Here is a 27,987-nt window from a genome sequence, read left to right on the forward strand (position 1 = left end):
CCTTTCCTTTCTTCCTTTTCTTTCTCTTTCTTTCTTTCTTTCTTTCTTTCTTTCTTTCTTTCTTTCTTGTCTTTCTGTCTTTCTCTCTCTCTTTCTTTTTTTCTCTTTCTTTCTTTCTTTTTCTTCCTTCCTTCCTTCCCTTCTTATTTGTCTGTTTTCTTTTTTATGTTTTGAGATGGAGTCTCACTCTTTTTGCCTAGGTTGGAGTGCAGTGGCGTGATCTCTGCTCACTGCACCCTCCACCTCTATTTTTAGTAGAGATTGAATTTCACCATGTTGGCCAGGCTGGTCTCGAACTCCTGACCCCAAGTGGTCTGCCTGCCTCAGCTTCCCAAAGCGCTGGGATTATAGGCATGAGCCCCCATGCCTGGTCTACTGTTGCATTTTCTTCTTGCCAACACAATCTTGAGGGGCTTGGGAAACAGTTGATAAGGAAACAGTGGGCTCCATTAATTAACGTGGCCATGGTCATACAGCTAATGAGAGGAAGGTCTTTTTGATTTTCTTTTGAGACAGGGTCTCGCTCTGTCACCCAGGCTGGAGTACAATGGCACAATCACAGCTCACTGCAGTGTTGACCTCCCAGGCTCAAGTGATCCTCCCACCTCAGCCTCTCCAATAGCTGGGATTACAGGCGTGTGCTACCAAGCCCAGCTAATTTACCTTTTTGTAGAGACTGGATCTCACTATGTTGCCCAGTCTGGTCTCAAACTCCTGGGCTCAAGGGATCCTCCTGCCTTGGCCTCCCAAAGTGCTGGGATTATAGCTTCTGCTGGAGGCGGGCGATCTTCAGTGCACCACCAGCCCGGCTGAGTGGCAGGTCTTTTGACCCCAGATCCAGCATACTGTACTATGTAGGCTCCAAATGGAGACCTCGTGGGAACATTCCAAGGCTTTGTAAACCCCTCGAGGCTATTTGCCCAGAGTGATCAATGCCATTGCTGTATTTATTGATAACACCCACTTCAGCTATACCTGCCAAGCTCATAAAATGTATTGTAAGCCTGCTGCTTAAATTTACCTCCTCAAATATCAGCTCCTCATCCCCTGTCTGTTCTCTGCCAACAACAAGACCAGCTATTTGAGCAGTAACAATGTGGAGAAAATCCAAGAATCCAGGGGGCCCTCACAGCTCACAGCTGAGCCACGGAGTCTGGGGAGACAGTAGCAGGTGTGGCGGGTGCCGTTCCTCCAGTTGCTCCCAGCCAAGAAGGGGCGAGGTACAGGCACAGCCCCACTGTTAGCTGCCCCTCCACACATAGCTCCAGGACGGTCCAGCGTCTTCTCATTGAATGCTCACAAGGATCCCACAAAATCCGTACTATTGGCTGGGCAGGGTGGCTCACACATGTAATCCCAGCACTTTGGGAGGCCGAGATAGGAGGATCACTTGAGCCTAGGAGCTCAAGACCAGCCTGGGCAGCACAGGGAGACCCTGTCTCTACAAAAAATTAAAATATTAGCCAGGCACGATAGCATGTGCCTGTAGTGCTAGCTACTTGGGAGGCTGAGGAAAGAGGATGGCTTGAGCCTAGGAGCGGGGCACATGACTTGGCGCAAGCAGGAGGATTGGACTCCGAGATGCCTCCTGTTTGGACACCAGCACACGGCAGTCAGAGAAGTCTTAACATATAAAGGAGAGATTGTCACCTTCAAACTTTATTTCTTTTTTTTTTTAATTTTATTTATTTATTTATTTATTGAGATGGAGTCTCGCTCTGTCACCCAGGCTAGAGTGCAATGGCACGATCTCCGCTCACTGCAACCTCCGCCTCCCGGGTTCAAGCCATTCTCCTGCCTCAGCCTCCTGAGTAGCTGGGATTACAGGTTCCCGCCACCGCACCTGGCAAATTTTTGTATTTTTTGTAGAGACGGGGTTTCATCATGTTTCACCTCAAGGTCAGGCTGGTCTTGAACTCCTGACCTCGTGATCTGCCTACCTCAGCCTCCCAAAGTGTTGGGATTACAGGTGTGAGCCACCGCACCCGGCCCTTTTATTTATTTATTTATTTATTTATTTATTTATTTATTGAGATGGAGTTTCGCTCTTGTTGCCCAGGCTGAAGTGCAATGGCACGATCTCAGCTCACTCCAACCTCTGCCTCCTGGGTTCAAGTGATATTCCTGCCTCAGTCTCCTGAGTAGCTGGGATTATAGGCACCCAATACCACGCCCAGCTCATTTTTTGTATTTTTAGTAGAGATGGTGTTTCACTATGTTGGTGAGGCTGGTCTTGAACTCCTGATCTCAGGTGATCCACCCACCTTGGCCTCCCAAAGTGGCTGGGATTACAGGCATGAGCCACTATGCCCAGCCTTTTCTTTTTTTTTTTTTGGAAACAGAGTCTCACTCTTGCCCAGCTGGAGTGCAGTGGTGGGATCTCAGCTCACAGCAATCTGTGCCTCTCAGGTTCAGGTTCAAGTGATTCTCACGCCTCAGCCTAGCTGGAATCACAAGTGTGCACTATCATGCCCGGTTCATTTTTGTATTTTTAGTAGAGATGGGGTTTCATGATGTTGACCAGGCTGGTCTTGAATTCCTGACCTCAAGTGATTTGCCTGCCAAAGTTCTGGGATTACAGGCATGAGCCATTGCACCCAGCTACCTTCTGACTTTAAAATGTGGCACTAGGCCTTTGCACTCACTGTTTCCTCTGCCTGGGGTGCCATTCCTTGAACTCCATGCAGCTCAGCTGTCAGCTTTTCAGAATGACTTTTTTATTTTTTGAGAGACAAGATCTAACTTTGTCACCCTAGGCTACAGTGCAATGCAGTGGTGTGATCATAGCTCACTGCAGCCTCGAATCCCTGGGCTCAAGCAATCCCCCATCTCAGCCTCCTGAGTAGCTGGGGCTGTAGGTGCGTGCCATAACACTCAGCTAATTTTTTTATTCTTTGTAGAGATGGGGCCTCGCTATGTTGCCCAGGCTCGTCTTGAACTCCTGAACTCAAGTGATCCTCCCAGCTCAGCCTCCCAAGTGCTGGCATTACAGGTGTGAACTGCTATGCCCAGCCCACAGTGATCTTAGAGTTGATAGTTCCCAGTTATTCTCTACCTTAACCTCCTGGTTTATTTCCTTCGTTGCATTTAGCAAAACCTACAATTACCCTGTTTATTTATCATTTGCTTCTTAATCGTCTTTCTCTCATGAAGACAAGAGGTAAGGACTTTGTCTTGTTTCCTGCTGACTCTAGCGCTTAGCACAGTGCTTCCACGTAGGTCCTCCGTGGATATTTGTTGAATGAATAAATGAATGAATTCAATAGAGAATACAGGTAAGGTGCAGTGCCTCATGCCTATTATCCCAGCACTATGGGAGGCTGAGGTGGGAGTATCACTTGAGCCCAGGAGTTTGAGACCAGCCTGGACAACATAGCAAGACTCTGCATCTACCAAAAAAAAAAAAATGTTTATTTAAAAAATTAGCCAGGTGTGGTAGCACACACCTATAGTCCCAGCTACTCAGGAGGCTGAGGCAGGAGGATCACTTGAACCAGAAGTTCGAGGCTGCAGTGAGCGAAGATTACACCATTGCACTCCAGCCTGAGTGACACAGCAAGCCTCTGTATTTTAAAAAAAAAAAAAAAAGGAGGAGGACCACGGGGTCACAGATAAATAACCCAAAGCCTGGGAAAAGACTGGGCTGGCCATTGGGTATGACAAGGAGAGTGGCCTGGGAGATTGAGACCAGGTAGAAGCTGGGGAAACATTGGGAGAGCGAAGACAGGTGGCTGGGCCTCAGGCCAAGAGGACTTCCTGGAGTAGAATGACCAGACTTTGTAAAGGGATGTTCTGTCTCTGGCTGTAGCTTTGTGCAGGGACAGGAAGCAAGAAAGGAAACCAGGTAAAACTCTCTGCTGCTTTAGCTACAGTTACCACCACGGAGACCAGAATAGGGAAGAGTTTCTTAGTCCATCTTCTGCCCCAACCTATAACAAGGACTTGAATTAGGAGGCAGTGATTTCAAGACTCAAAGGTGAACTTTCATCCTACAATCCTCTGTGCCCATTTGCTGGCAATCTTTCCTAAGTGCTGAAGACTAATGCCCCCCCACCACACACACACACACTGTTTCTTGTAGGCCTGGGGAAAGTATAAAGGTCAACCTTCTTATCTCTACTGGTACATGGTCGGGGAGGGGTGCTATTATAGGTAAGAGATAGCTGAGGACCATGACAACACTTTGCTGACCTCAGAATTCCAGAAGTTAAAAAAAAAATAATCTGTGTGGGCATGGTGGCTCATGCCTGTAGTACCGGCACTTTGGGAGGCTGAGGTGGGAGGATGGCTTGAGCCCAGGAGTTCGAGGCTGCAGTGAGTCTTGTTCCCACTACTGCACTCCAGACTACATGACAGAGTGAGACCCGTCTCTACCAAAAATAAAGATTAGCCTGGCATGGTGGTATATGCCTGTAGTCCCAGCTATTCCGGAGGCTGAGGTGAGAGGATCACTTGAGCCTGGGAGGTCAAGGCTGCCGTGAGCTGTGGTGGAGACACTGCACTCAGCCTGGGTGACAGAGTGAGACCCTGTCTCAAAAATAAAAAAAACAAAAAATACCAAAAACTACAAGTAAAACAAGAAAATTCCCCAAAGCACAATGGCCACATCGTTAAGAAAATGGGCTCTGGAATTAAACTTGGAGCCACCTCTCAGGGCTGAGCACCCTCAGGCAAGCCTCTTAACCTCTCTGAGCCCATTTCCTTCTGTGCAAAAGTAATCAAGTCACTTGTCCCTCAAAGGGTTGTTGAAGAGATGAATGAGATCATGTACAGGAAGATCCTGGAACACAGTAGGTGCTCAATACATGGGAGCACTTGTTAGGGGCCAGTTCTGTGCCAAGCCCTACCGGAGTATCTTTCATTCTACAAAATAACTGGCCTGTCCTCTTTTAAAATGCCAATGTGGCTGGGCGCAGTGACACACCTGTGATCCTAACACTTTGGGAGGTTGAGGTGGGCGGATCACTTGAGGAGTTCGAGACCAGCCTGCCCAACATGGTGAAACCCTGTCTCTACTAAAAATACAAAAAGTAGCCGGGTGTGGCGGCGGGCACCTGTAATCCCAGCTACTCAGGAGGCTGAGGCAGGAGAAAGGCTTGAATCCAGGAGGTGGAGGTTGCTGTGAGCCGAGATCGTGCCATTGCACTCCAGCCTGGGCAACAGAGTGAGATTCCGTCTCAAAAAATAAATAAAATAAAATAATAAATAAAACGCCAGTGTCATGAAATACAAGAAAAACTCAGAGACTGTTCCAGATTGAAGGCAACACAGAGCTTGGATTTCCTTTTGCCATGAAAGACATTCTTGGAGCAATTGACAAAATCCCAATACAGCCTGTAGATTATTAGGTAGCAGTGTTGTTTCAATGTTAATTTCCTGATTGTGATCATTGTATATTGGTTATGTAAACCAAAAATTAATTCTAAGGCCCCCCAACCATCTGAATAAACCCCTCCTCTTGGCCAAGGGCATTTCAGCATTAACTTGAAAAACTAGTTCAGACTATGATGGAAGAGGGTTCGGACAAGCCTCATTATGCTTTCCTCCCTTTTGGAATTCAGGAAAAGTCGACCAGCATTAACATCAACACAGAGCTTAAGTCTGATAAGAAACATTTACAATCTATTCTTCATCTGCATGACAAAGCCATGGTCTCTACAACCCCTTATCATAACCCAGACATTTCTTCCTATTGATAATAACTCTTTCAACCAATTACCAAGCAGAAAATTTTTAAATCAGCCTATGACCTGGAAGCCCCTGCTTTGAGTTGCACCACTCTTCCAAATGGAACCAATGTAAATCTTGTATGTATGGATTGATACATCATGTCTCCCTAAAATGTATACAAGCAAGCTGTACCCTGACCACCTTGGGCACTTGTCCTCAGGACCTCCTGAGGGTGTGTCGCAGGCGTGTCCTTAACCTTGGCAAAATAAACTTTCTAAATCGATTGAGACCTGTCTCAGATACTTTGGGTTCACAGTTGTAAAAGAGAATTTCTTGTTTTTAGGAAATATACAGCGAAGTATTCAAGGCTTAAGAGGCATTATGTATGTATCGAACTCTTAAATAATTTCAGAAACAGAGTCTCGCTCTGTTGCCCAGGCTGGAGTGCAGTGACGCGATCTCAGCTCACTGCAACCTCCGCCCCCCGGGTTCAAGTGATTCTCCTTCCTCAGCCTCCTGAGTAGCTGGGGTTACAGGTATGCACCACCACGCCCAGCTACTTTTTTTTTTTTTTTTTTTTTTGTATTATTAATAGAGACGGGGTTTCACCATGTTGGCCAGGCTGGCCTCAAACTCCTGACCTCAAATGATCTGCCCTCTTGGGTCTTGCAAAGTGCTAGGATTACAGGTGTGAGCCACCACCCCCAGCCTAAACAGTTAATACTTGAGGAATCTATAGAAAAATTGCGAGAATAAAGTCTGCAATTATGAAAGAAAGAAAAGCATGGTTCCTGCCCTTGTGGAGTCCTGGCAGGGAGAGCACATCCTGCTGGTGGCAGGCTTCCAGGGAGGGTGATCAACCATCCAGCTTTGCCTGGGATTGTCCTGGTCTTGGCACTGAAAGTCCTGCATGCTGGAAAACTCCCAGAATGGTTGGTCAGCCTAATTCCAGGCAAGCTTTGTAGATGGAGATCATGGCTGCATATGAACCTCTGTTGGTCCAGTGAGGCTCCCTGCCCTGGGGGAGCCACTGAGGCTGCACCACCAGCTAGAGGCAGGCTTGTAGTGAGTAGGCTGAGGGTAGATCAGACATCTCAGCCCACCCAACAAGAGATGGGCCAGGAGCTTTCTGGCAAAATGAGATGTTCACAGCAGAGAACAAGATTCCAAGTAGGGCCAGGTGTGGTGGCTCACACCTGTAATCCCAGCACTCTGGGAGGCCAAGGCAGGCGGATCACTTCAGGTCAGGAGTTCATAACCAGCCTGGGAAACATAATGAAACCCTGTCCCTACAAAAAATACAAAAATTAGCCAGGCATGGTGGTGCATGCCTGTAGTTCAAGCTACTTGGGAGACTGAGGTGGGAAGATTGCCTGAGCACAGGAGGCGGAGGTTGCAGTGAACCAAGATGGCGCAACTGCACTCTACCCTGGGTAACAGAGCAAGACCCTGTCTCAAAGAAAAGCAAAAACAAAAACAGAAAAACAAAAGATTCTATGTGGCCCTTTGCCTGAAATCACTACTGAGGCCCTGTAGGTGCAATGAACAAGGTGGGGAGGCCAGCCCTGAGCCCCCCGGTCCCTTTTTCTACACATTTTTTGTAGAGATGGGGTCTCGCTCTATTCCCAGGTTGGTCTCAATCTCCTGGCCGCAAGTGATCCTCCCATCCATCCCAAAGTGCTGGGATGACCCATGTGAGCCAGCACCATTGGCACCTCTCGACCAGGCCCTCTCTCATCAAATAGTTAACCTGCCTCCCAAGCCTACTCAGCTATCACTGCGGCCAGAACCAATGAGATGGATGGATGGATGGATATCAACAAGGCACTTAACGACCAAGGAATGTGGCCTACAGCACAACTCACCCCAGCCCAGCCCTCCTAGCAGGTAGATTGCCCAGCCCTTGGGCAATCCCAGGCCGCTCTGCAACACAGATGACCTCCTGAGGGACTTGCCTCCTGTTACCTGCTGAGGGGCGAGTCCCACATTTAAGAGAGGTGGAGGAGAGACACCACCATCAGTCCTCATGAGTCACTGGCCAGGCTCCTTCTCTTTGTCCCTCCTCAACAAATGCCAAGCATCTGTGCTAAACCAAGACTCTGGCTTCTCCCCAGCCCCGAAGGGAAAATGGGGTTTGCACGTGGGCTTTCAGCTCCATTCATGAAAGCATAGGTATGTGTGATTATAACAAGGATATGAGCTTGCATGCAGCAGGCTGTTAAACACCATGCCAGGAGGACGCCACTCCATTTAACCCCTGAGGCCACTGTGGGGCCAGCTGTGAGTCAGGCTTTGACCTCAGCCGCCTTCCTAATTTAGAGTGGCAGCTGCCCACCCAAATTAGCTGCCCCACGTTCAGCCTCAGCTCTGCCGTTCAAATGCCTCTATCTGCTTAGGTTCTTTGGAGAACAACCCTGAGGTTATTTTCTTTTGTTTTTTTGTTTTTTGTTTGTTTTGTTTTGTTTTGAGACAGGGTCTCACTCTGTGACCCAGGCTGGAGTGCAGTGACACGATCTTGGCTCACTGCAGCCTTGACCTCCCAGTCTCAAACACTCCTTCCACCTTGCAGCCTCCTGAGTAGCTGGGGACTACAGGTGCGCACCACCATGACAGGCTAATTTTTTTCATTTTTTGTAGAGACAGAGTTTTGCCATGTTGCTCAGGCTAGTCTCAAACTCCTGGACTCAAGCTATCTACCCACCTTGGCCTCCCGAAGTGCTGGGATTACAGGCATTAGCCCCTGCACCTGGCTTGTTTTCTCATTTAATATGTTCAAACAGTACAAACTATGGTGAAAAGTAAGTCTCCCTCTCACCTTTAACCTCCATCCTCTGCGCCCCTCCTCTGAGGGAATCACTGCCACCAGTAGCTGGAGGGTCCTTCCCCAGAATAGTCCCCACATACAAGCCCACACCCCAAAATGCCTGCTTCCCCCACCATGGGAGCCCAGAGCACAGTTCACATGCTATCCTGTGCTTTGCTTTTCACACTTCACCCTGTTGGAAAGCTCTCCACATCATGCATACACACTTGTCCTTCTATGGTTGTGCTTTTTTCAAAGAGTGGACCCAACTGATTGAACCAGTTCTCTCTCCAGAAACAAACAAAACAAAGCAAAACAAAAAACTATGTGATGATTTTGCATTCAGTTTCTAGAGGGAGGTTTATAGATGCCACATTAAGAAGTCTTGGTAGAGAGGTAATTAACAGGTAATTGAGTTATTTCAAGTCTTTTGCGACCACCATGCTTCCAAGAATGTCCTTGTACCTAGATCTTTTATCTCATTTACAGGTGGTAGTGGCTATTCCTAGAAGTGGAACTGCTAGAGTTTTTAAATGTTTAAATTTAAATTTAAACATTAAAAAATATTGGGTTAGGAACCACTGCTCTTTTGAAAATTTCATGCAAAATACCAGTTCTCTCTTGAGAAACAAACAAAACAAAACAAACTACGTGATGATTTTGCCTTCAGTTTCTAGAGGGAGGCTCGTAGATGCCACATTAAGAAGACTTGGTAGCGAGGAAGAGAACAGGTGCAGGAAAATTGTATCCAACCATCACTTCCCTGTGTGCGTGAGTGTTTTGATTTGGTCATCATAGAGGAAGCTGCCAGTTTGTTCTGCTGATGGTGACAGATACACACAGTAGAGTTCAGTTCTGATTCCAAAAGTCAGATTCCTGATCATATTCTGCCACTAGAGTACATACCTCTCACTGTGGTCATACTCTGGACCTCGGACTCCCAGAATGTGGCTGCTGAGCAGAAGTGCGTCTGACGCTGCTCCACACAGTGCTGCGCTGGGACACTGGGGCCTGCTGCAGACCCTCCCTGCAGCTGCTGCCTTGGGACTGTGAAACCAGAGCCTGCTAGGAAGGCTCTGCAGCTCACACGCTCAGTTAGGCTTTAATATTTTATGCCAGCTGCCAATAAGGACTCAGGTGACAAGAGTCACTTCAGGAAAGTAGCGTGCAGAAAGCATGGACCCCATTGTCTCTCATTCAGGGTCCACATCAGACTAAAGTGATCCCACAAGAGAAAAGCTAAAAGGAAGCAGAGCCGTGAACAGCCTGTGGCTGGTGGGAGCCTGGCATCAGCGAGCTCAGGGTCTCACTTCAGTGACTTGGCAGCCAGTAGCTTCCCTTGGGCCATGGCCACAGGCCACATCTCAGTGTCTGGTTGGCTCTGTGTCCAAGGCCACTGCCCGCTGTGAAGACATGGTGAGGACTGAGGCCAGACAGCTGAGGGCCCTGGCTGACCTTCCGCTGGCCCACTCACCTGAACGAGGTTCACCCAGGGCAGTTTCCACAAATCTGGAGCAGAGCCAGAGAGCCGGCCCATGCCTGGCACAGAGGAGACGCTCAACACCTGTCATCGCTTCCCTTCTCCTCCCTGTCCCTCAGAGTTCCTGGAGCTTCCGATCTCCCAAGCCTCATGCTGCCCATGCGACACGTCACGACCATTTTCAACACCACAGCCTCCCTGTCCCATGGCTGTTTTCTGAGGTCTAGAAGTCACCGCCTTGGGCTTAAGCAACCACGAGGCCATGGATGGTCAGAAACTTCCCTGGGCTGCACTCCACAAACCCTCCAGCGGGCACAGCACGTGTCTCTCACACTTTGGAGAGAAAGAAACTGAGAACTCCAATTTCTGGAACCCCATGCCAGTTCTAGAAGGTTCCATCCTAAAGACGAAAGCTGATTTATCAGCTGTGGCGTGTCCCAAGAAGAAAAAAACACCTCACCTTGTACTGAGCACTAACTACACACCAGGTGCCAATTGAAGCCTCTGAGGCGTATTCACTTACTTATTTTTCCCAACAACCGCTTGAGGGAAGTTCTACTGTACTCTCTTTTCAGCTGAAGAAACTGAGGCACAGAAAGGTGAAGTGCTTCCCCAAAGTCATGCCACCAGTAAGGAGCAGGCTGGGATTTGTAACCCGGGCAGCCTGCCGCGTGGTCCCTGGCCCTCTTGGGGGCTCTTCCCTGAGCAGCCTCCAGAGGAGAGAATGGAAGAAGCCCCTCTGCGCTCCTCCTGCTCCTCTGCTTCCTCCTCACGAGGGAGCCGCTGCCTGTGTAAGTGCTTTACCTGCATCATCTAATGTCACCTTTGCAACTGCCCTGTGAGATACGAAGCGTGCTTAGGTCCCTTTCTCAGGGGAGGATGCCAACGTGAGGCCACCTGCCCGCTAAGGCAATGGTAGACGGGGACTCGGCCCAAGGTTGCGCCGCCGTTGAAACCCAGGCCCTCCCTGGGTGCTGCACGTGGAGTCCCATGTGCAGATGTGGCCAGAGGAAATGCTGTGAGTGGCAGAAAGGCCAAGAAGCCAACGTGGGTGGCAGGAGGGAGAGAGGGAGGCTGTGGCAAAGTCTTGTTTACATCTTGCCAAGGAGAGCTACTTGTCATCATCTACCTGAGGGTGGCACCTCAGAAGACAGCCTGGGTGGGGCCCGGTGGCACTGGGCCAGGGTCCCAGCCTGGGTTCTTGTCCCAGCTCTACCCTGATGGATCCCGTCTCTGGTGGACCTGGGCAGAGGACAGGCCCTGAGGACCCTTCTGGCCCTAATGCTTTATGATGCTGGAGCAGGAAGCAGGGCTGACAGCAGAAACCTTGGCCCCTAGTGGCCTTTTAGTTAAGTGCCTGAGGAACAGCCCACTCCCCACAGGAGGCACTAAGCCCCTCTCCACTACAAGCCCAGCCCCCTCCACATACAAGCCCCTCACGCCCCAGGAGAGGGCAGTGTTAATAGCATTACTGATTGAGCCCTAACTAGATACTAAAAGTCACAAAGCTGCCTCTCTGCTAGTCACTTGCTATGGATTAAAACAGATGCTGTTGCTATACCCATTTTACAGATGAGAAAACTGAGGCCCAAAAAGTCAGCTCACTCAAGGTCACCACAGACCCAAACACTAGGCCAACTTCCCCAGAAGGTACAATAGGCACAGTGATTAGAGACCATAATACTTTTAAGGACCCATAAAAATGTTTTAATTTCACTTAAAATCAGAAGGGGAAAAATGAACTTTTAGGATAAAGATAATGATTTCATATATAAAATTAACATTTTCACCTTTATACCAATATAGCAGGAAAATCTAGTTTTTTTTATTTTGTTTTTTAAAATTAAGAATAACCTTTGTTTTTTGTTTGTTTGTTTTGTTTTTTGAGACAGGGTCTCACTCTGTTGCCCCGGCTGGAGTGCAGTGGCACAATCAGGGCTCACTGCAGCCTCGACCTCCTGGGCTCAAGCAATCCTCCCACCTCACCCCTCGAGTAGGTGAAACCACAGGCATGTGCCACCATATCTGGCTAATTTTTTAAAAATTTAGTAGAGATGAGGTCTTGCTATGTTGCCCAGGCTGGTCTTGAACTTCTGGGCTCAAGTGATCCTTCTGTCTCAGCCTCCCAAAGTGCTGGGATTACAGGTGTGAGCCACCATGCCTGGCCAAAAATCTATTTTTTAAATGTTCTTTTTAGTGGCAAAACGAACTTACCAAGGCAAAGGTACCTAGGGCTCAGGAAAGTCACCATGCAGCCCTGAATAGGCAGACCTTGAACTCCGATCTGTTTCCCTCCCAGGGTCATGTCCATCAAAGAATCCTCCAGCCTCTTCCCCAGTATCAAAGCAACCACTCAAGGGAATCTCACAGAGCTGCAGAGTTGACGTCTGTCCTTGGAAGGGTCATGGCCAGACAGCAACTCAGCCACGGGTATTTGCCCAGCTGGCCACAATCCTTGTGGGCAAGTGTCCCAGGCTCAATTTTTGGCCTTCCAAGAAGCCATTGGAGCAGAGGAGCTACATTTCTGGGGCCAAGTCATTCATAAGAGAAGAGGAATAAAGCAAGCTGGGAAACATGCTTCCCCTGAGCTGGGAGAAGCAAGAAAAGATGACCAAGATCTTCCAAAAAACATTCCATCTTTTCTTCTTGACCTGAAAGAAAACAATTGACAGCCTCCACCAGGGAATTCTGTCCTCGAAAGTCCAGGTATAGCCCAGGAAGACAGAGAGCACTGGCTTTGGTGACAGGCAGATCTGGGTTTGGGTCCCTACTCCGCCATTTAATTTGCTGTGTGACCTTGAAAAAGTGACTTTACCTCTGTTTTCCTTTCTTTTTTCTTTTCTTTTCTTTTTTTTTTTTTTTTTTTTGAGATGGAGTCTTGCTCTATTGCCCAGGCTGGAGTGCAATGGTGCAATCTCGGCTCTCTGCAACCTCCCCGTCCCGGGTTCCAGCAATTCTCCTGCCTCAGCCTCCAGAGTAGCTGAGATTACAGGCACCCCCTACCACACCTGGCTAATTTTTTGTATTTAGTAGATTACAGGCACCCCCCACCACGCCTGGCTAGTTTTTTGTATTTAGTGGCCAGGCTGGTCTCGAACTCCGGACCTCATGATCCGCCTGCCTCAGCCTCCCAAAGTGCTGAGATTACAGGCGTGAACCACCACATCTGGCAAAAATATGGAACGCTTCACGAATTTGCATGTTGTCCTTGCGCAGGGGCCATGCTAATCTTCTCTGTATTGTTCCAATGTTAGTATATGTACTGCCAAAGCGAGCACTGTTTTCCTTTCTGTAAACTGGGAATAATAGCAACACCCTTCCCCCAAAGGATGGTAGTGAGAATTGGCTGAAATAAAATGCTTTTTTCTATAGTAAAGCAGTTGCAAGGAGTAAAAGCCAGAAGAATAATTATTCATCGGTTTGAGAAACAAAATCGTTGATGCCAGCATTCCCAGGGCCTTGAGTAATTATGCCATGGGCTTGCCTGAAACGTTGATAGAGAAACCACCAAAGCCACAGTAACTGAGGCCACACTATGAGGTCAGCCTCTTTTTCCCCCCAGGTCTTTGAGGTGACAGTTTAGACAGGAGGTAGGAATCTTGCTAATGAAAGGAGAGCCTCACCTTCAATTAAGGCGTCACCAGAGTGGGAAATTCATCAGCCCTGGTGATGGTGACTTACGCCACACTTGAGCCTTGCAAGTCCAGGATGACACAACCCAAGGCAGAAACCATGAAATTAGAACAAAGGTCTAAGTAGTAAGCAGATCTGGGAGTTCCATCCAGGTGAGCAGGGCTGTTGCTCAGCTGGTGAGCCTGCCCCGCCATGGAGACTCAGCGCTAGAGTGAGAACCACATCTGCTCACACCAGGGGCCCGAACCTTGCTAACCCCACAGAGGGGGTTCTCACAGCCAAAAGCTCTTGTGACTCTTCCAATAATAGCAATTCCCGCCCAGCCCCTTCTCTCCAAGAGCAGGGCTTCTCAAACCACATTGTGCACATGAATCAGCTGGGATGTTATTAGAATGCATCTTAAGGCCACGGCTCATGCCTGTAATCCCAACATTTTAGGAGGCTGAGGCGGGAGGATCACTTGAGGCTAGGAGTTTGAGACCAGCCTGGGCGATGTGGGCACAAGACCCCGGTCTCTATACAGAAATATTGGTTTTTAATTAGCAAGGCATGGTGGTGTGTGCCTGTAGTCCCAGCTACTCAGGAGGCTGAACCAGGAGGATCGCTTGAACCCAGGAGGTCCAGGCTACTGTGAGCCATGATCATACCACTGCTTGGCAACAGGAAAAAAAGAAAAGAAAGAAATACAGCTTAAGCTTTAGTGGGTCTTGAGATTCCACATGTCTGACAAGCCCTCCATGGATACAGCTGGTGAACAACGAGGGCCTTGACTTTCCTTGGGCCCCACAGACACCTTGGGTTGCCCTTCACCAGGTAGACCTGGGAACCCTGATCAGTTTGTACTCCAAGATTTAGGATTCAAGCAACCAACAGCACAACTATAAACTGGATCCCTCATGATTTCTTTGGAGGTTGAGGGGAAAGGGTAGGATACAAAATGAATTAAACAGAAACATTTGTGGCAGGATAACTTATTGTAAGGTGATTTTTTTTTTTTTTTTTTTTTTTTTTTTTTGAGACGGAGTCTTGTTCTGTCACCCGGGCTGGAGTGCAGTGGCGCAATCTTGGCTCACTGCAACATCCGCCTCCTGGGTACAAGCCATTCTCCTGCCTCAGCCTCCCAAGTAGCTGGGACTACAGGCATGCACCATCACGCCCATCTAATTTTTGTATTTTTAGTAGAGACGGGTTTCACCATGTTGTCCAGGTTGGTCTCAAACTCCTGACCTCCGGTGATCCTCCCACCTTAGCTGCCCTGAGTGCTGGGATTACAGGCATGAGCCACTGCGCCAGGCCTTTTTTTTTTTTTGACAAAGTCTCACCCAGGATAGAATGCATTGGCACAATCTTGGCTCACTGCAATCTCTACCTCCCAGGTTCAAGTGATTCTCATGCCTCAGCCTCCCAAGTAGCTGGAATGCGCCATCATATCCGGCTAATTTTTGTATTTTTAGTAAGGACAAGGTTTCACTATGTTGGCCAGGCTGGTCTACAACTTCTAACCTCAGGTGATCTGCCCACCTTGGCTTCCCAAAGTGCTAGGATTACAGGTGTGAACCACCGTGCCTGGTCGCAAGGTGAATTTTTTTTTCTCCCAGCATACTGCCCTTTCCCCAACACACACACACCCTTTTCAGGTAGCAAGACCCTTTGATGTCTTCTTGCCACAGAGATTTTTAAATTTCAACTAATTTCAGAAGTCAGGCGCGTTTCTTTAAAAACAGAGGGCTCCGGAGGGCTCCATCCTCTCCTATCACTCCTACTCCTCACTCCCAGTTTCAGACATCCCTACTGATATTTAGGTAAAGGTATTTTAAAAGAGAGATGTTTGCAGGATCATGTTGGATTGGCTCTTCCTTTCTTTTATTAAAAATATATAAGCCGGCCAGGCTTGGTGGCTCATGCCTGTAATCCCAGCACTTTGGGAGGCCGAGGCGAGTGGATCACCTGAGGTCAGGAGTTCAAGAACAGCCTGGCCAACATGGGGAAACCCCATCTCTCCTAAAAATACAAAAATTAGCCAGGTGTGGTGGTGTGTGCCTGTAATCCCAGCTACTCAGGAGGCTGAGGCAGAAGAACCGCTAAAACCTGGGAGGTGGAGGTTGCAGTGAACCAAGGTCATACCACTGCATTGCAGCCTGGGTGACAAAGCAAGACTCTGCCTAGATATATATATATATGCACCCAGGGTGCCAGGGGGGCAGAGGGGACAGTGGCTGCCCCTTCCCATCTTGTATAAGATGTAGTTACAGGGTGGAGGTAAGTAGTGACAGCACCAAAGGGAAGCTTGGGGGCCTTCAGTCTCCCCATTAACTTCACCAGGACCCCTTCCCCTAATCCCTGAGCATAGCTAACCACAGCACTCTGGAGATGTGGATCTCAGCGCCCGAGGGGAGATTCCCTCCCACAGGGATGAGCCCTGTACTGGGGAGCAGGGGTGTGCTCTCCACTGAGGCAGCTGGGCAGGGCTGAGCTCAGAGGGGCTTCCGGCTGCACCCAGCTCCTGTCTCAAGCACACTGTTCCTGGAAGCAGCCCCCACAGACTCCCAGGACCCAGAGATCAGGACTCCCAGTATCAGAGACCATGGCATGGAAATGCGGGGCCCCTACCCCCAACTTTGGGTGAGTTTCCCATCGTGGTGACACGACACCTGGGAGGGGGAGGGGCCCTAAAATTACTGAAGAGGAATTTATGGCCACCTCTCTAAGGGAGCTTGGGGATCAGACCTAGGGAGTATCAGTAGCATTTTAAAAAGTGGTATCATACCTCCTGCGTATACTTAATGATATTCAATATTTAGGAATGCATTTACTTTTTTTTTTTTTTTTTTTGTGAGACTGAGTCTTGCTCTCCACCAGGCTGGAGTGCAATGGCATGGTCTCGGCTCACTGTAACCTCCACCTCCCGGGTTCAAGCGATTCTCCTGCCTCAGCCTCCTGAGTAGCTGGAATTACAGGCGCGTGCCACCACGCCCGGCTAATTTTTTTGTATTTTTAGTAGAGACAGGGTTTCACTGTGTTAGCCTGGATGGTCTCGATCTCCTGACCTCGTGATCCGCCTGCCTCGGCCTCCCAAAGTGCTGGGATTACAGGCGCGAGCCACGGCGCCCCAGGAAGGCATCTACTTTTAAAGTAATATACATACTATAGCTTAGCAACACATTATCAAATAAATTATTTGATGAAAAATTGCAAAAGGTTACCATCTGTGAAAATAATCTCCCAGTACTGTTTCTTAGTGGAGCTCTCCTGGTCTTAACTATTCTAGACTGGGAAACATTGGTTTGTCCCTGAGCAAACTGCACTCCCTGACATTTTTTGAACATTAAAAAAATATATATCGCAAAAGTTTTGCACATTATACAATTCATTCATTATTCAGTAAACTCTTTACCTTGATCCTTTTTTCAAAGTGTTAAAATTCTGAAGTATCTGTAAAATAAAAATACCTTTAAATTGTATTTATCTATTATTTTATTTTATTTTTATTATTTTTAGAGACAGGTTCTCGCTCTGTTGCCCAGGCTGCAGTGCAGTGGTACCATTATGACTCACTGTAGCCTCAACCCCCTGGGCTCAAGCAATCCGCCCACCTCAGCCTCCTGAATAGCTGGGATTACAGGCACACGTCACAAGCCCAGCCAATTTATTTTTTATTTTTTATTTTTGTAGAGACCGGGTCTCACTGTGTTGCCCAGGTTGGTCTTAAACTCCTGACCTCAACCGATCCCCTCACCTCAGCCTCTCAAAGTGTTGGGATTACAGGCATGAGCCACTGTGCCCTGCAAAAATACCTTTAGGTGCCATCTAGACTGGGTGTTACCTATTGGTGTCTCCACTGCATGCGACTCTGCAGAGGCAGTCATTCATGAGCTATGCTCAAACCTTTGCCATCACTGCTGCCAATGCCCTTTCCCAAGGAGGTAGATCTGAGAAACAGAGGGAGATCCTTAGACATGGTATTCAGGAGGAAAACAAAATGCAACAGAAAAGCTGCTTTCTCGTGCTTTCCTCTTTGCTAAGACTGGCTCCCTTCAGGCCCCTCCTTCCGTGAGTAAGAACAGAGGCGGGTTCTCTCTTTTGTTCTAGGTACAGTCATGGGAGAGATGCTGCCTCTTCCCCGAAGGCACAATAGCACCAATATTTGAAGAGTCAGTGATAGACGATTTCATCAGAAAGTTTTGGCAACAGAAACTAGCGAACGACTTATTTGGAAACAAAATGGAAAATAGGAAAATCCAATCAGCTCATTGATCACCAGGGAGAAAAAAAATGAACGTGTGTTTCTTGTATCTCAGCCTGCTCTAAAAGATGAAACTGGAATGCATTTCAGAAAGCAGCAAAGATGTGAGTATGGAAAACTAAAGCACTATGATAATTTGATAGTGCAATTTTCCTTTGTGGATTTCCTGTAGTGACCAATATTAATATAATAGGAGTTAACATCCACTGGGTACTTATTACATATTAGCATTTTCTATGGTATTTTATTAGGTTACAGAACAACCCAATAAGGAAAGTGATTCACCCAAAGTTTTGAGTGATTCACCCAAAGTTTTATGGCTAACAAAGCTCTATTCCAGCCCGGGCGCCATAGTTCATGCCTGTAATCCCAACACTTTGGGAAGCCAAGGCAGGCAGATCTCTTGAGGTCAGGAGTTCAAGACCAGCCTGGCCAAAATGGAGAAACACTGTCTCTACTAAAAACATAAAAATTAGCCAGATGTGGTGGCGTGTACCTGTAACCCTAGCTACTCAGGAGGCTAAGGCATGAAAATGACTTGAACCCAGGAGGCAGAGGTTGCAGTGAGCCGTGAGCACGCCACTGCACTCTAGCCTGGACGACAGAGTGAGACTCCATCTCAGAAACAAAAACTCCATTCCAGCTTGGGCACCTCTCTCCAGGCCCTCACTTCCAACCCAGAACACACTAGATTCCAGAGTGAAACCCAGTCGCCAGCCTGAAGCTGGCATTCAGGTTGCACTTCTCAGGGAACTCAAAGGTTGACGTGAGAATTTTCTGCTTTCTTTGTCTTGAATCAGGGCCTCTGTCGCCCAGGCTGGAATGCAGTAGCAAGATCATGGGCTCACTGAAGCCTTGACCTTCCTGGGGTCTAGCGATCCTTCCACCTCAGGCTCCCAAGTAGGTGGGACTACAGGCATTCCACCATGCCCGGCTAATTTTTGTATTTTTGGTAGAAACAGGGTTTCACCGTGTTGCCCAGTCTGGTCTTGAACCCCTGGGCTCAAGAGATCCTCCCACCTCAGCCTGTCACAGTGCTGGCATTACAGGTTTGAGCCACTGTGCCTGGCCAGTGCAGGCATTTTCTCCTTGGCCTATATCAGCTTGGTGGAGCTAAGAGCATTATTTTCTCCTGATGAAGAGCTAAGCCTCTGGGCAGAAGTTGAGCAGCCCAAGCAAGGTCAAAAAGGGAATGAATGGTAGAGATTTTCTGGTCTCAGACTGCAAATTCCCTCTGTCTAAGTGAACTACCCCAAAAGGCACAAAAAGAAAACAGAAATGTACCCTCTTGCTCCAAAACCATTCTCCTGGCTTTCTCAGCCCTTTATGGGCCATCTCAGCCCTTTATGTATTTTTGTTCTTATTTTTTTTGAGACAGGGTCTTGCTCTGTTGCCCAGGCTGGTGTGTAGTGGTGCCACCGTAACTCACTGCAGCCTCGAAATCCTGGGCTAATGCAATCCTCCCACCTCAGCCTCCTGAGTAGCTGAGACTACAGGCACACACCATCATAACCTGCTAACTTCTAAAACTTTTTTGTAGAGATAGGGTCTTGTGGTGTAGCCCAGGCTGGTCTCAAACTCCTGGTATAAAGTGATCCTTCTGCTTTGGTCTCCCAAAGTGTTGAGATTACAGGTATAAGCTACTATCCCCTGCCTCATCTCAGTCCTTTAAAGATGCATCAGAGGCTCTGCTAGTCTTTAGAAACCAGTGTGTATAGTGGTGTATGTGTGTATGTGTTTTGCAACGGTGACAGAGTTGGGGAGTGAGGGCAAAAACCAAGGAATTCTATCAACTCAATAGAGAAAAACATTACAACACTGACAAGGTAGCAGCAGGGCCAAGTGGTGGCTCACGCCTATAATCCCAGTACATTGGGAGGCCAAGATGGGTGGATTGCTTGAGCCCAGGAGTTCGAGACCAGCCTCAGCAACATGGCGAAACCCCACCTCTACTAAAAACACAAAAATTAGCCAGGTGTAGTGGTGCGAGCCTGTAATCCCAGCTATTCAGGAGACTGAGGCAGGAGAATCGCTTGAACCCGGGAGGGAGAGGTTGCAGTGAGCCAAGATCATGCCACTGCACTCCAACATGGGTGACAAAGCGAGACTCGGTCAAAAAAAAAAAAGAAAAGAAAAAAGAAAGAAAGAAAATGTAGAAGCCAAATGAGACTAGGTTGCCATAGCAACCATTTAACTGACATTTTCATTTTCCCAGCATTTGTTCTGGGCAGGTGTGGGCAGACACGTGTCTTCAGGGATGTGCAGGGATGAGGGTGTGTCTGTTTTCCCCATTAGTCTTCATAATTGGAGGGGTTGGTCCTGCTCCTAGACAAGGCCTTGGGAATTGGGTCTTTAACAGTGCACGGAAAACCCCCTGTCTCAGAACATCCACACGGGCAGAGCCAACCTCACCGTGTAAAGGCAGTGGAGGTGATGGTGAACTTGCTTGCTGTGTGGATGGGACGCTGAGGCTCAGGTGGAGAGCCATACAGAGTGGCCTTGGCAGAGCCCAGCCCAGACCCAGGTCAGCTAACTCCTGGTGGACCACACTGGCTTGAAACCACACTGGCTTGCTGAACCAGGGTCAAGGAGCTGGGGTTAGGGGAAAAAATATAAGATGAGGAGGAAGCATAGCACAGCTTAAATCCATCAAGAGTGCAGAATCACCTTTCATCTTCTGAAGGAGCAACTGTTTTCTGCACCAAACCACACAATGCAAGCAAATCTGCTGCCAAAGAACAAAGAGAAAAATGCAGGGAACAAGCCGCCTCCCAAGCCTCGCAGCCGGGGATGGAATTAAACTCGAATTCACCTGCAAGAGCAGCGGATGGTTCAGCTACAAACCGCCTCCAGGCAGCCTCTGAGATTCAGAATTCATGCACCCTGCAAACTGCACAGCATATACTAGTGGCAGCCCTGGCTGGGTCCTCGCAGCCACGCAATTTTTGAGGATGACACACATGGAATACTAAACACATCCTGGGAGTTCCAGACACAGCCACCTGGTTACAGCCCGGCCTGCTCTTGTCTGCAGCAATTTTTCTCAAAGGCGCGGCTTCATACACATCTATTACCAAGCACATGTAGACAAGACGGTGTTCGGAAAGCACAGCCCCGAGTGGGAAACAGGAGCCATCAGCAAATCATTTTCACAGGGAAAGGAAAATCTTTAGGTGGAAAATATTGCTTTGGGACTTCCCCGGGAGGAAAAAACGAGCTGAAATTGCTGTGGTGTTGCAGCTTCCATTTTCCAAAAAGCAAAATGCTTCTAAGAAGACCATCAGGGTTATGCTTGATCATAGCTTTGCTTAATCCATTTCTTCACGGGTTTTGCCCTTGTCATCTTTGCTTCCTGAACCACTCCTGCACCTTAGAGTCACCACAAATCCTATCCCATAAAAATCTGTAGCGTTTCTGTGTGTGGAAATCAAACAACAAAAAGGCACCGCCGCGTGGAGCTGCGTTACGCTTTTGGTGGAAAGATGACGTGGATGAAATGACCCCTGGGAAACGTTGGGAAGGCCTGACTAGCAAGGTGCAGAGTGGGGGATTAGTGGGGAGATACACAGGACCTCTTACTAAAACTGAGAATAGCATTCTGTTAAAGAACCCTTATTGTGAGGCTGGGCACAGTGGCTCATGCCAGTAACACTGTAACATCAGCACTTGGGGAGGCTGAGGTGCGAGGATTACTTGAGGCCAGGAAGTCAAGGCTGCAGTGAGTTATGATCAAGCCACTGCACTTCAGCCTGGGTGACAGAGGGAGACCCTGTCTCTAAAAAAATTAAAAATAAACCATATTTGGGGTGATGATATCCCTCCCCTAAAATAATAAGGATTAGCTGGGCACAGTGGCTCAAGCCTGTAATCCCAGTACTTTGCGGAGACCAAGGCAGGAGGATCCTTTGAGCTCAGGAGTTCAAGACTAGCCTGGGCAACATAGGGAGACCCCGTCTCTACAAAATGGAGAAAACAAATTCCAGGCATGGTGATGCACACCTGTGGTCCCAGATACTTGGGAGGCTAATGTGGGAAGATCACTTGGGATTGGGAGGTGGAGGCTACAGTGAGCCATGATCATGCCACCGCACTCCAGCCTGGGTGACAGAGTAAGACCATGTCTCAATAATAATAATAATAAAGATTATTTATAAATGTCTCTGTAACTCAAACACCCCCTCAAAAAATTTCTATAAATTGGAGACCTCACCCATCATCGTTCCCTTCATTTTATTTTAAATTTCATTGAAATTTATCCTAAAGCACTTCCTATGACTTGAAAATACAGGCATTTTGGCTAATATTATTATTCATTGCTTTACATTTGAATGTAATAAACGTATCAGGTTTATTTATCTGAACTTAAATCTAAGTTTTAGTGTATTTTTTCCCCCTGGATCTAAAATTCCATCATCCTTGAGCAACTCGTAGTTGTCAATTTGACAGCTTCTCCACTATTTTAAGCATTTTCCTGTTCATCACCATCCACTTCCATTGACAGCTCCACTCTCCGCTGCCTAATAGACTCCTGGAACTGACTCCTCAAATTGGATTGTCCCCTCACTGGCCCATTCCTCCCCAGCCTTCCCAGTCTCAGTAAATGGCCGCAGTTGCTCTAGTCAAAAAACCTAGCTTAGCCAGCCGAGGTGGCTCACACCTGTAATCCTAGCACTTTGGGAGGCCAAGGCAGGTGGATCACCTGAGGTTAGTTCAAGACCAGCCTGGCCAACATAGCAAAACCTCGTTTCTACTAACAATACAAAAATTAATCAGGTGTGGTGGCACGCACCTGTAATTCCAGCTACTCGGGAGGTTGAGGCAGGAATATCACTTGAACCTGGGAGGTGTAGGTTGCAGTGAGCTGAGATCGAGCCACTGCACTCCAGCCTAAGTGACAGAGAGAGACTCTGTCTCAAAAACAAACAAAAACCTAGCTTGCCAGACACAGTGGCTCGTCCTATAATTCCAGCTACTAGGAAGGATCCTTGAGCCCAGGAGTCAAGACCAGCTAGGACAACATAGCAAGACCCTGTCTCTAAAAAATAAAAGTTAAAGGCCGGGCGCACTGGCTCACGCCTGTAATCCCAGCACTTTGGGAGGCTGAGGCGGGTGGATCACCTGAGGTCAGGGATTTGAGACCAGCCTGACCAACATGGGGAAACCCCATCTCTACTAAAAATACAAAATTAGCCGGGCATGGTGGTGCATGCCTGTAATCCCAGCTACTCAGGAGGCTGAGGCAGGAGAATCACTTGAACCCAGGAGGCAGAGGTGGCGGCGAGCCGAGATCTCACCACTGCACTCCAGCCTGGGCAACAAGAGCGAAACTCCGTCTCAAAAACAAAAGTTAAAATAAACCTAGCACAGGTTCTCTCCCTCCTCACCCCAGCTGTCACCAAGTCAAGTGGGTCCTACATGCAAGACAATGTCAAACCTGGCCACCTCCCACATTTGTCTCAGATGTCTTTGGAAGCCTCCTCACTAGCGGATACTAGGCTTCCTGTGTCCACACTCTGGCCTTCTGGCAATCCTCCTCCACCAGGCAACCAGAGGGACCTTGTGAAGGCACAACTTCAACCCTGTCATGTTCTCCAGTCTCTCCTTCTGCAAATATTTGCACACCTACTCTGGGCAGCGCTGTTCTAGCCCTTGCTGGACCTTGCATTATCGGCAGAGAGAGAACAATAGACAAAAATGAAAGAGTGAAATTTAGAGTGTGGTAGAGGACCATAAGAGTGGTGGAGAAAAATAATTCAAAGGAGGACATGGAGGGATGGGTGGCTGAATTTTTTCCAGCTCTTTAAGTAGGGAGTTGTCATTTCTAGTAGGGTGGTCGAGGAAGGCCCTGCTGAAAGGGGTATCTGAGACCTGAAGGAGGTAGAGAAGTGATCCATAAAACACCCAGAAGAGCTGCCACCCTCCTAAAGTTCCCTGTTACATTAAAATGAAACCCAGGCCAGGAGCAGTGGCTCACGCCTGTAATCCCAGCACTTTGGGAGGTTGAGGTGGGTGGATCGCTTGAGGCCAGGAGTTCAAGACCAGCCTGGGCAACATGGTGAAACTCCATCTCCACTAAAAATACAAAAAGTTAGCCGGGCGTGGTGGCACGTGCCTGTAAACCCAGCTTCTTGGGAGACTGAGGCAGGAGAATTGTTTGAAGCCAGAAGGTGGAGGTTGCAGTGAGCTGAGATCGTGCCACTGCAGTCCAGCCTGGGCAACAGAGCAAGACTCTGTCTCAAAAACAAAAACAACGACAACAACAAAACCCAGAATGAAACCCAAACTCTTTCCCATCACCCATGAGACCCTACAGTATTTGCCATCAGCCTCTCAAATGTGCGCTGCCCTCAGTTCCAGCTCTCAAGCTGCACAAGTCTCTTGCGTCTGTCGCATGCCAGGCCCTCCCCATTTCAAGGTCTTGGCTCTGGCTGTCCCCCTGTTGGGGACACCCCATCCACCCCACTACACAGCCCCCATCCCCACCTCCTCCCCTATTCTCAAGGGTGGCTCCTGTCTTTCTACCCTTAGGCCTTAAAAATGTCACTTCCTCAGAGAGGCCTTCCCTGACCACCCCCACCGGCCATCTCCTGCCTTCTTCCTGAGTTTGAATCTCCTCATGCTTCCTTAGCCAGGCATGGTGGCGCGCACCTGTAATAGGTCCCACCTACTCGAGAGGCTGAGGCAGGAGAATTGCTTGAACCTGGGAGGTGGAGGTTGCAGTGAGCTGAGATCGTGCCACTGCAGTCCAGCCTGGGCAACAGAGCAAGACTCCGTCTCAAAAAAAAAAAAAAAAATCTCCTCATGCTTCTTAGCGCGTCTGAAATGATCTTGTTCACAAACTGCCTCCCCCACCTGGAATGCAAGCTGCAGGGGGTCAGAAATGTGCTGGCTGGACCAGGGTCAGAGCTCCCTGTGTCTGGAACGGTATGGAGTGGACATTCACTGCATATTTATGGAGTGAAGAAATCAATCCATCAAGTAGAACTAGATAACAAAGTTGTAAATAATTCATGCAGTCCAGTGCAGCAGAGCGGGAAACACTCAACAACTCACATCCAAGGCCAGCCTCGGGCTCCCACCATTGTATCAACAATGAGAACAACCATAGCAGCAAACATAATTCAATAATAATTCAATAATTCAATTTCGTGACTCAGTAACACTGTGCAGTCAGACTAACAACCTGGCCATTGACTCAAAGCCCCTGTCGTTTGCTTTCTCTTTTCATCCCATAACAACCCATTATTATATTATCTTATTATAACAACCTAATAATAGCCCATTATTCTCATTTTAATAGGTCCAAAAACTGAGGTTTAGGAGATGTTTTGTGACTGAGAGAGTTCAGATCCCAACCCTAGGCCACACAATTGTGTTCAATGTCCTCTAAATAAATATCATTGAGCAGCCGGGCACAGTGGCTCATGCCTGTAAGCCCAGCACTTCGGGAGGCCGAGGCAGGCAGATCACCTGAGGGACAGGAGTTCAAGACCAGCTTGGCCAACAAGATGAAACCCTGTCTCTACTAAAAATATAAAAATTAGCCAGGCGTGGTGGTGCAAGCCTGTAATCCCAGCTACTCGGGAGGCTGAGGCATGAGAATCACTTGAACCCAGGAGGCAGAGGTTGCAGTGAGCCGAGATCACACCATTGTACTCTAACCTGGGCAACAAGAGTGAAATTCTGTCTCAAAATAATAATAATAATAATAATAATGTAAATAAATAAATCAATAAATATCATACAGCACCTACTCTGTGCAAGGAACTGTATATAAAAGAAACTCACAGGCAAATCAGGGAAAAATATTTCAGATAAAAGGATTTTCAATTAATTCTGAACCACTTGACAGAGATTCAACTACGAGACAATCAGAATGTGAACACTGACTACCCTTTATTGGGCACTTCCTGCCAAGAAGGCCTTGGGCCATGCACCTCACCTGCCTCGCCTCATCACTACTTACTGTTGGCCCATTTCACAAAGGAGGAAACTGAGATAAAGGCTGGTCCAGTGACTTGCTCAAGGCCCTTGCCAGGAACTGATGGTGCTGGGTTCTGATGCCCTGGTGCCCTGGCTGCATAGACACTCATCATTAGAAAAATGGGGTGCTCAGCCTGTAATCCCAGAACCTTAAGAGGCTGAGACAGGAGGATCACTTGAGCCCAGGAGTTCAAGACTAGCCTGGGCAACACAGTAAGATCCCACCTCTACCAAAAATAAAACACAAACAAACAAAATCCCTGGTGCTCAGTGAGACAGATCTAGGCAGTTGGCAGGAGCTTCTGAGAGTATAGAAAATACTGGAAATACCTAAATTGAATAATCTTCAGATGTGTTTGCAAGGCCTAAAGGAAAACGTCTATACTCCACCCTGGAGATGTTTCTTTCCTTGGCTGGACATGGTGACTCACGCCCATAATCCCAGCACTTTGGGAGGCCAAGGTGGGCAGATCACTTGAGGTCAGGAGTTCCAGACCAGCCTGGCCAACATGGTAAAACCCCATCTCTACTAAAAATACAATGATTAGCTGGGCATGGTGGTGCACGCCTGTAATCCCAGCTACTTGGAAGGCTGAGGCAGGAGAATTGCTTGAACTTGAGAGATGAAGGTTGCAGTGAGCAAAGATTGCACCACTGCACTCCAGCCTGGGTGACAGAGTGAGAATCCATCTCAAAAAAAAAGAAGTTTCTTTCCTTGATCTAAAGGCAGTGTAGGCTGGGTGCGGTGGCTCACGCCTGTAATCCCAGCACTTTGGGAGGCTGAGACGGGTGGATCATGAGGTCAGGAGTTCGAGACCAGCCTGGCCAGCATGGTGAAGCCCCATCTCCACTAAAAATACAAAAATTAGCTGGGCATGATGGTGTGCACCTGTAATCCCAGGATTACTTGGGAGGCTGAGGCAGGAAAATTGCTTGAACCCGGGAGGCGGAGATTGCAGTGAGCCAAGATCTCACCATTGCACTCCAGCTTTGGGTGACAGAGCAAGACTCAGTCTCGGGAAGAAAAAAAAAAAAAAGTCAGCGTAAACCTATCAGCAAGGTCTGGTGCAGGTCCCTTACCTGAAAGCCATAGCCTCGTGTCTCTGAGATCAGGATGCTCCCTGGGGAGGGGGATTGGAGTTCAGCAAGAATATCTTCATTGGAGGTGCTGGGGCTGCGCCAGTGCCAGCTGGGGGCCTCCTCCTGGCCTGTGCTAGGGTCTCTGTCCCACTCTCTCCACCGCCCCCTCCGCAGGCCCCAGGTGTTTGAACAGAGCCACACCAGGGCTGGAACTACAAACATGGCAGCCCGCAGCCCATCCCACTCGGACAGTCTACGGGAGCACAGTCTTCTACACTGGAGCCCACAGCAGCCTGTGCCCTGGAATTTTCTGCTTGGTTCACCAATTCCTAGCTGGAGCCTGCAGCGGCTGTGGTGTCGAACAAGGCAGGCATTCAGTCATTAGTTCAGCAATTAAAAGGCTTAGAGGACAGGATCTTTAGCTTCCAGGGACCGACCCAGGTTACCAGCAAGGTTATTGAAATGATACCCTTTGGGTTCTTTAGCCAGTGCGTCTCCTCTGCAGCCCATATGGTCTTGAGAAGAATTAGAATTTTTATAGCAGGGAGACAAAAATTAAGTGAACTAGACTCCTGATATCCAAGAGGGCATTCAAGATGTCCACACTGGAAGTTTGATTTTCATTCACCACAAATCTGGTTTCTCCTTCAGCCTTCTCATCCCAGCTAATAGCAACTGCACCCTTTCAGTGACTCCGTGCAAACTCTGCAGGCATCTTGTTATGACTCCTGCCAGCACTACCTTCAAATATTATCCAGAATCTGCCCACTTCTCACCATCGCCAGTGTCCCCACCATCCCTCCCTGGACTCTTGCGATAGTCCTTGACCCGCTGCAATCATCTCAACTCAGCAGCCTGAGTGACCCTGTTAAAACCAAAGCCAATCACATCACTCATCTGCTCAAAGCCGTCTGTGGCCCCCATATCGCTTCAAGTAAAAACCAAGGTTTTGCAGTGGCCCTCAAGCCCTCTCTGCTCCAAACCTCCTATCCCTCCCGACACCTTTGCTCTGCTCCTAAAATCTGCCAGACACCCTTAGGGCCTTTGCATGGGTTCTTCCACCTTGGACACTCTTTCCCCAGATATCCACAGGGC

At 48.3% G+C, this 27,987-nt stretch overlaps 1 protein-coding gene and 1 non-coding gene across 17 annotated transcripts in view; both read right to left on the bottom strand.

The window, feature by feature from the left end:
• KIFC3 (kinesin family member C3) overlaps nucleotides 1-27,987 on the bottom strand; it is a 105,256-nt gene that overhangs the window by 60,562 nt on the left and 16,707 nt on the right. The gene's annotated exons all lie outside the window — the stretch shown is intronic.
• Nucleotides 13,125-13,231, bottom strand: LOC123570755 (U6 spliceosomal RNA). Its single transcript, XR_006695000.1, has one exon. It is a non-coding gene; the product is annotated as a U6 spliceosomal RNA (small nuclear RNA).

Source organism: Macaca fascicularis, chromosome 20, assembly GCF_037993035.2.
Source record: "Macaca fascicularis isolate 582-1 chromosome 20, T2T-MFA8v1.1".
Taxonomy (NCBI): Eukaryota; Metazoa; Chordata; class Mammalia; order Primates; family Cercopithecidae; genus Macaca; species Macaca fascicularis.